Source organism: Acomys minous (genome assembly GCF_964271855.1).
Source record: "Acomys minous genome assembly, chromosome: 11".
NCBI classification, from domain to species: domain Eukaryota; kingdom Metazoa; phylum Chordata; class Mammalia; order Rodentia; family Muridae; genus Acomys; species Acomys minous.
In genome coordinates, this window is record NC_140492.1 from 91,689,821 (window position 1) to 91,699,099 (window position 9,279).

The following is a 9,279-nucleotide window of genomic DNA, read 5'->3' on the forward strand; positions in this document are numbered from 1 at the left end:
GTGTCCCCCCTTTTCTACATCCTTGCCAGCCTGTGCTGTCACCTGAGTTTTTTGTCTTAGCCATTTGGATAGGTGTAAGATAGAATCTCTGAGTCGTTTTGAGTTGCATTTCCCTAATAACCAGGGATGTTGAGCATTTCTTTAAGAGTTTCTCAGCCATTCAATATTCCTCTCTTGAGAATTCTCTGTTTAGTTCTGTATCCCATTTTTAATTTGGTTATTTGGTTTGATGGTGTTTAATTTCTTGAGTTCTTTATATATTTTGTTATTAGCTCTTTGTCAGATGGAGGGTTGATGAAGATCTTTTCCTAGTCTGTAGGCTGTCATTTTTTTCTGTTGACAGTGTCCATCACCTTACATAAGCTTTTCAATTTCATAAGGCCCTGTTCATTAATGGTTGATCTTAGGGCCTGAGCTGTTGGTATTATGTTAAGGAAGTTGTCTCCTGTGCTGATGAACTCAAGACTCTTCCCCACTTTTTCTTCTAACAAATTTAGTGTCTCTGGTTTTATGCTGAGGTCTTTAATCCATTTGTAATTCAGTTTTGTGCAGGGTGGTAGATAGGGATCTACTTTCATTTTTTTTTACATGTAGGCATCCAGTAATACCAGCACTATTTGTTGAAGATGCTATCTTTATTCCATTGTATGGATTTGGCTTCTTTGTCAAAAATCAATTGTCTATAGGTATGTTGGTTTATTTTTGGGTATTCAATTTGATTCCATTGATCAACCAGCTTATTTCTATGTCAATACCATGCTGTTTTTATTACAGTTGCTCTACAAGCTTGAGATCTGGGATGGAGATTCCGCCAGAAGATCTTTTATTGTACAGGATTGTTTTAGCCATCTTTGGTTTTTTGTTTCTCCATATGAAATAGAGAATTGATCTTTCAAGGTCTATAAAGAATTGTGAGGGTATTTTGATGGGGAGTGCATTGAATCTGTATATTGCTTTTGGTAAGATAGCCATTTTTACTATGTTGATTCTCCCAACCCATGAGTATGGGAGATCTTTCCATCTTCTGACATCTTCTACAAATTCTTTCTTCAGAGATTTGAAGTTTTTTTTTCATACAAATCTTTCACTTTCTCAGTTAAAGTTACACCTAAATACTGTATATTATTTGTGGCTATTGTGAAGGGTGTATTTTTTCTTAACTTCTTTCTCAGCCTGTTTGTCATTTGTATACAGGAAGGTTATTGATTTATTTTTTAGTTGATTTTGCATCCAGCCATTTTGCTGAAGGTGTTTATCAGCTGTAAGAGTTCCTTGATAGATGTTTTTTTGGGTCACTTATGTATACTATCATATCATCGGCTAATACTGATAGTTTGACTTCTTCCTTTCTTTTTTGTACCCTCTTGATCTCCTTTAGTTGTCTTATTGCTTTAGCCAGGACTTAAAGTGCTATATTGAAGAGATACAGAGAGTGTGGACAGCATTGTCTTGTCCCTGATTTCAGGGGAATTGATTTAAATTTCTCTCCATTTAGTTTGATGTTGGCTATAGGCTTGATGTAATTGCCTTTATTATGTTTAGGTATGTGTCTTATATCCCTGCCCTCTCCAGGACTTTTAACGTGAATGGGTGTTGGATTTTGTCAAATACTGTTTTGGCATCTAAGGAGATATCATGTGGGTTGTTTTCTTTCAGTTTGTTTATTTGATGAATTACGTTGATGGATTTCTGTATGTTGAACCATCCCTGCATGCCTAGGATGAAGCCTACTTCATCATGGTGAATGATAGTTTTGTTGTATTCTTGGATTCAGTTTATGAGTATTTTATTCAGTGTTTTTGCATCAATGCTCATAAGAGAAATTGGTCTGAAATTCTCTTTCTTTGTTGAGTCTTTCTGTGGTTTAGGTATCAAGGTGACTGTGACCTCATAGAATGAGTTCGGTAATGTTCCTGAAGAGAATTGGTATTAGCTCTTCTCTGAAAGTCTGTTAGAATTCTGTTCTGAATCCATCTGGTCCTAGTATTTTTTTGTTGTTGTTGGGAGACTTCTGATAATTATCTCTATTTCCTTAGTTCAATTTGGTAGTTGGTAGCTTGTAGCCTCCAGTAGGAATATTTAGATTCCAGCACTTCTGTCTTCCTGGGTGTTCTGCCTTTCAGGTAAGTGCCACAAAACCTGCTTGACATCCCTTACTTTCCTTGTGGCACACAGTGGGTTGCTAACAGTATCCTTGCCAAGTGCTTACCATCCCCTGAAAAGCATTCTGGAAGTGCAAGGGACTGCTCATGGTTCTTCTTCTTCAACTCCTGGCAGTAGAGATTTCTTCTGTGGAGGACACAGAGCACTAGGAGACCTGAGGTCTTAGTAAGGTTGCCCTTTTCCAGGTTTGTTTGCCCTTGTCTGCTTCTAATAATCATCTCCGCATAATCATATCTGATATGCATTTCTGCTCTTCCAACAAAGGAGAGTTAATCGATGCTAATTATAATTAGTTTCTTAATGATATTTTAATAGAACTACAAAACACCCTGGGCATACTTTCTGATAGTTAAAAGTATTTTTCCAAGTAAATTAAAAAATGCTTTGCTTGGCCTCATCTGTCCCTGCAGGAGATTTTTTTTTTTTTTTTTTTTTTTTAGTATTAATTGAGTCACCAACTCAAATTTATTCACATTTTCCAGTCTTTTTAAATTTCATTAATGTGTTGACTCTTTTTAACATACATTTCTTAGCCAAACCCATGCACCTCACAAGATTCAAACACTTACCTTCGAATATTTGACACAACCTCTGTCACTTTGCAGCAGTTTGCTGTTAGTACTATTGACTTATCCATGCACAGCCATGGAGTTGATCAATTTTTAATCAGATTCCCAGAGTTTAATTGTGTTAGACATGTCTTGGTGAATGCCCTGCACATTCATTTGGAAAGAATCCTCATAAATGGCACCTGCTGACATAAGGTTACTACAAAAACTTGTTCTTTGTATCTGCTTGGAACAGAGGTGGACACTTCATCCACTAGGAGTGAACCACAGGCTGACAGGTGACATATCAAAGGTATGAAGGACAAAATAGACTCATAAAGAAAGGCAGTATGAAGAAAGGTTAAAAACACAAGTAAGATAGAAAGACCTGTTTGCTACAGAAAGAGGGTGTTGGTGGCTCATTATCTTCCCAACTTCAAGTGCCAAGGCTTGCCTAAACATTCAGTAGCTGGACATTTCATGAGTTCCCCTGTCCTTGGAGAGGGCAGAGTGGCCATCATCTGTTCCAAGGATAGCATGCTAACAAGCCCAAGCTGTGGCAGAATCAAGCCGGCTTCAAGAATCTGGATCAGGTGGCAGCTGCATGGACCACTGTAAGAAAAAAGATGTTTAAATGTAGGCGTATAAAGTGAATTCCACTCTGGCGTCCAAGGAGTCAGCATGGATATAAATGACTTACGTCTGTAATGGAGAATCATATGAGCCATCGGAAGAAATATTGGTTATTAAAGGTTGGCCCCAGGCCAGAAGTTCAAAATACACTAAAGTACTAAACAGTACTAACTATTCAGCAGGTAAAGAACACAGTAAGGAAGAGATGGCTACTAAAGGCATCTACCAGGATGGTAGGCTAGAAAGCTAAATAGTTTGTTATTACCTTTGGTATTAGGGGACATCCACCAAGACTTAGAGAAGACAAGTGGAACTATACAACCAGGAATAAGCCGGAAGAGGTTAAGTAGCCAGGCCGGAGAGCAGATGAGACAGGAAGTCACACAGACATAAGGACATGTGACTCTTCTCAAAAAGAAATACCATGTGTGATTTGTGTGGTCTCTGACAAAGGAGTCGAGACAGGGGAATAGATCTCAAGACAAAATTATAAGCCATCCTTTATTCTATCGCAGGTGGGTGTTGGTTTCATAAGCAATAGGTTGGCAAGTGAAGGGCAAGAGACGATCTGGTGGTGACTGTTGTTGGGAGTCCAGTGTGCGGTGGAAAGTTTCTAGGAGTGTGAAAGCAGTATCAGCCAGTGAGAGAAAATAGACCAAGACAAGGCAGGCTGTCAAAGCACCAGTCACTTGCGAGGATAGAATGGCAGATAGAGCTTTATGGGGAGAGAGGAAGGACGAGTGGGTCTCAAAGCATGCACAGAAACTAATACTTCTCTTTCATTTGAAGGCACGCTGCCTGCTGTGATGCCGAGCACCTGGCTTCCTTTATCCATCTTGAGAATAAGTTTGGTTCTCACGGCCTCTCCAATATCTAGCCCCTGTCTTGTTCCCAGTTCCCCTGTATGCTGATGAACCTGCTACTTGCTGAGCTATCCCATGCAGAGCAACATCGACACCGTGTTCTATTTCTAATTCCTGAGATGGAGCTCCACCCTGCCCAGACAGGGTATCAGCAGAGAGAAGAACGGATGGACCGAAACAACTAAGTTAATGCTCTGTGTCTGGCTCCTTGTCCTGTTTGTTATAACAAGACACTTGGCCAAAGCTACTTAAAGGAAGAAGGTTTCGTGTTGGCTCTCAGTCTGTGGGTACAATCTACCATGGCAAGGAAGGTACGGTGCCAGGAGTATAAGGCAGCTGGCTGTGTTGCACCCTCATTTAAAAAAGAAAGAAATAAGCCATGGTGCTTCACTCATTTTCACACATTTTTTTTTTCAAGTCAAGCCTAGCCCGTGTGATAGGCCCACCCATATTCAGAGTGTTTCTTCCCTCTGTCGTTTAATCTCACCAGAAATGCCCTCACAGACATGGCCAGAGGGTCTATCCCCCAGGAGAGTCTAAATCCCTTCAATTTGATAATAGTGATTAACCAGTCCGTGATGATTATCATGGACCTGTAAGTTAGGGGCTTCAGAGAGTTCAACTTCGATGAGGTATACATAATAGGCAGGGATGCGAAAAGAAAGAAAGAAAGAGACAACTCACTCTGCCAATTATACATCAGACAGAGAGCTCTCTCAGTGAATAGATATAGATTTAATAAGCAGAATTTAGAAGCTTAAGTCCACTGCCCTGCTTTGCTCTGTGAGGCAACAAGTGGCCAGACCTGTTTCTGTCAATGCTCTTCATGCTGAAGTATATCCTGTTTTCCAGCTACAAAGAAAGCCCTGTAGGTTTCAGCACCACTGTTCACTTTTTCCAGAGGTGATTTTGATTGTGCCTCAGCGTTTTAATGCAAAATCATTCAGCTGGGCTGCAGACAGACAGTTATTTATGGAACATTCACATCTATGTAAATTGCTCTAGTCTTCTGGACCTTCAAAGCAATTGGTACCTCAGGCTTTTCATGTTTTGTCATTTTTGATTAACCTCAAGGTTTCCCATGAAATGATGCCTGTGGTGTCCGGCTCACACTCATTAATTTTTCTGACTGTATTGTATTCAGTCTTTCAGACGAGATTGTATAAGTCCACAAAAAAAAAAAGTCTCATGCAGTGTTTGGCAAAGGAAAAGGTGTGTCTTGATGATCTCTAGGCTGGTTTCCAATCTCTCTCTCTCTCTCTCAAACACACACACACACACACACACACACACACACACACACACACACACACACACACACACACCATCACTACCATCACCACCACCACTACTTCAGACACATTCAGTGTCTTTACTGTGCTTCCTCACTGTGTTAGTATCCCACCTGCTACTGAATAGGGACTGGTTCCAAGGAAATAGGTTTCTGTGTCTTGGCTTCAGTGTTGACTCATGGTAATCATGAAATTCACTCCATGGGGCTGGGATGGGGGATGGATAGTGGTTTGAGACAGAAGGACGTCTTCCTCAAACTCTTACCCAGACTAGTATCTAGTCTGTTCTGCAGTTATCACACAAGTCAGGACAAGTGACCTCTCACCTGTCTATCCTACCTTTTCTGTTTGGATTTGGTTTTCTTATTATATAAATTTACTTAACTGGTACACAATATAAATTATACATAAAATAGGGTACAAAATGATGTTGGCTATATAATGTTTAAATTATGTTCAGCATATCTGTCTCCCTTAATGCTTATGGTAAGAAGGATGAAGACTTTCTAAACCCTTTCTTGCAGGCTTTTGAAATTTATAGTATATATTGTTATCCCTGATCTCACTATAGAGCAACAACACATCAGAACCACTTGCTCCTAACTGACTATAACTTAATAACAACCGAGTGATCTTTCTCGATCAGCTACTGCCCCAGGCTCTGGTAAATACCATCCGATTCTCAACTTCCGTGAAATAGCACTTGTAGATTTCATGCATATGTGAAATAATGCAGTACTTTGCCTTCTTTTGTCTGGTTTACTTTATTTAGCATAGAGATCTCTAGAGTCCATAATGACACAAATTGTCATTTAATACTTTTTTATGGTTGAATAATATTCCATTTATTACCAACATGCGGTATAATTATAATTACTATGCTTTCTTTAACCATTCATCAGATAATAGATGCATCTCATGTCTTGACTACTGTAAATAGTGCTGCATTGAACATGTGAGTATAGTTGTTTTATTTCTTTTAGACCCTTCAAGCCAGTTTAGAACAGTCTGATTCAACTGTCCCTTTTTCAGAAGGGAGTTTTGCAGCCACTGATCTCCATGGGCAGTTTAAGTCTCCTTAGACAACAGGTCTTCAAAGCAGTCTTACTTTATGAGATGGAAGAATTAAGCTTCCATATCGCAAAGCTTATTATAGCTGAATGATCAAATTAATTCCAATTAGTTCAGATGTGAACAGGACCTCAAATATAAAAAACTGCCTCAAGCACTTGGGAAAAAGAGTTCAAAAAGGAAAATACACTGAGTTACAAACATGATTTTGATGTGCTACCATTGCAATCTTATTTATCAACTTCATTAGAGGGTGATCAGCAGGAATAAAATCTAAATTATGTAACTCATAGAAGATAAGGTAAGTGTAAAGTTACTACTTCTTTTAAAGTGAGTATACTGAGAGAAATTCCAGGAAGGAAAGAACCAAAAGCTAGAAATAAAACTAGACTGAATGGGGTATTATATAAACATCTGACCGAGAAAGAAAGCAAACTCTCACTGCAATTAAGTTATCTTAATTCAAAGATAAATTCGTAACAAAACACAGTGGGTCCTTCACCCATTATGCTCTTGGGCCCTGAAGAGGAAAGAGTCCATTCTTCACAATTTTAGTAAAAAAGCTACTTAATTTATGAAAATGTGAGACTTCCATCCTTTCTAGATGCATCCATGCCCTTCTTTCTTCTTAGGTGCAGTAAGCCAGCTGGCCCCAGCCACTATTCTCAGATCTGGAGACAAGGTCCCTAGGCACTAGCTTACCCCACCTCAGGAGAAGTCAGGGGTAGTTCCCTGACCGTGAACTTGGAATGTAGTTAAAAACAGAAATGGGTTTAAGCTCTGTGTTTTCTTTATGCCTGACCCTATGGATATGGTTTACTTGCTTTGGGTAGCCTGTTATTGTGACTGAAAACTTGAAAAAAGTTGGAGGGGGCTGGAGAGATGGCTCAGAGGTTAAGAGCACTGACTGCTCTTCCAAAGGTCATGAGTTCAATTCCCGGCAACCACATGGTGGCTCACAACCATCTATAATGAAATCTGTACACATGATAAAATAAATAAATCTTAAAAAAAAAAAGAAAAAAGTTGGAGGAAGGTTTTGGCAGTGTTGCTCAGTGTTCAAGTGAATGCTTGACATGTAAGAGGTCCTGGCTCACTCCTCAACAATGGGAGGAGAGGAGGAAGAATAGGAGGAGGAGCAGGAGGAGGAGGAGCAGGAGGAGGGGGAGCAGGAGGAGGGGGAGCAGGAGGAGGAAGAGGAAGAGGAAGAAGACATGATAATTGAGACTGCAGTGCTTCATTCCAAAAAAAAAAAAAAAGCAATTTTAATAGTGGAATTTCAGATACTGTGATAGGTTCATGGGAGTAGTAATTAATGTGGGCAAATATCGGAGTCACTGTTTTCCCTGGAGATTTCCCAAAAGCAATTAACTTGCTTTGCCTGCACATGAGCAACTTGAGCAACTCCCAGTTGAAAGAAAAAGCTTTGCTCTATTGATCTCTGTGAGCATCTACTAAGATGACTACCCATATTTCATGGAGAGCTTGCTGTCTAAAATTATCATCCAACCCTGTAATCAACTAATCACTAAGCTTTCCTATGAGAATAATAAAGGATCTTCAGGATCAATAAGGACGAAAGACACGATATTTGACCCTGGAGCCCTGTCCTTCAGAGGGACCTCACTGGGCAATTGTTAACTCGGGAAGCATCACAAAGCCTTTCACCAGAGGAACCACCCTCCAGGAGGACAGATCCATAGTAAAAGGAGTTAAGAAGGCCCTGTTGCGCAATCTCCCTAGAGCGCTGTATTTGGGATCTGCCACCCTAGGACTCTAATGTCCTCCTGGCTTAACACGGGCCAACTTTGACTTCTATTTATTCTAGATTATAGAATACATACATATCAATAGCTAAGGAGGTTTATTTCATAAGGCCCATGTGTCCAGGCTACCTATGTAAGTTGCCCACATTATCTAAAAAAAAAAAAAAAAAAAAAAAAAAAAAAAAGCCTTTTTTGATCACTATTCTATTCTATAACACCAAACAATTTAGTTGTAACTTCTAAGAAAATTTTCTCTTCCAAGTATACATACTGTTCAGGGACTTCCCATTTCTTGACTAGCTTTAATTATTCTTATTTCAACTCATTTTTCTTTAACTCAAAGGAAAATTAATTCCAAGACAGTATAGATTTAACATATTAATAGTAAACTCCAAGTCACCAATAATTCATCTGTGTTACATTAAAGAAAGAAATCAAAGCTCTTCCCATAGTGTTATCTACCGAAGAGCAAACCTGGATTTGAATTCTCTACTTGACTCTCCTTGTATCTTCTATCCTCTGTTTGTCTGTCAGTTGTATGAATCTGAGTCTGTGCTTGCCTAGAGCCAAAATTGTGAATCTATCCTTCTACGTGTTTCTCTGTGTGTCTGTCCCTAACAAAGAGCTCTCTTTTATTGAACAGCACAGAAATTGTCACATCAGAAAGGAACAAGTAACACTTTATTGAAATCTTTTACAGCGTTTTAAGTCACTGATTCAACTGACTCAGATAACAAAAAGTACTATCAAATTTCTTTGTTTATCAAACAGCATCCAAATGTTGTGTTCAGCATTTATAGTGGATATTCTTCTTATAAGATTGCTTTCGGCTGCTATTTTTGTTGTTTCCAGCAAATGATTATCAAAGCACACATACATTACTCGGAGAGAAGGTGATGGGAGAACACATAACTTATAAGTACAGCTATGTGTTAGCTTAAGT

At 39.2% G+C, this 9,279-nt stretch overlaps 1 long non-coding RNA gene across 1 annotated transcript in view; it reads left to right on the forward strand.

Moving 5' to 3' along the window:
* Positions 1–7,712, forward strand: part of LOC311608947 — a 30,969-nt gene extending 23,257 nt beyond the window's left edge. Inside the window, exons 3-4 of the long non-coding RNA XR_014783196.1 lie at positions 3,214–3,526; positions 4,134–7,712. This is a non-coding gene — a long non-coding RNA (uncharacterized lncRNA). The remainder of the gene's footprint in view (positions 1–3,213; positions 3,527–4,133) is intronic.
* The last annotated feature ends 1,567 nt before the right edge of the window (positions 7,713–9,279 follow it).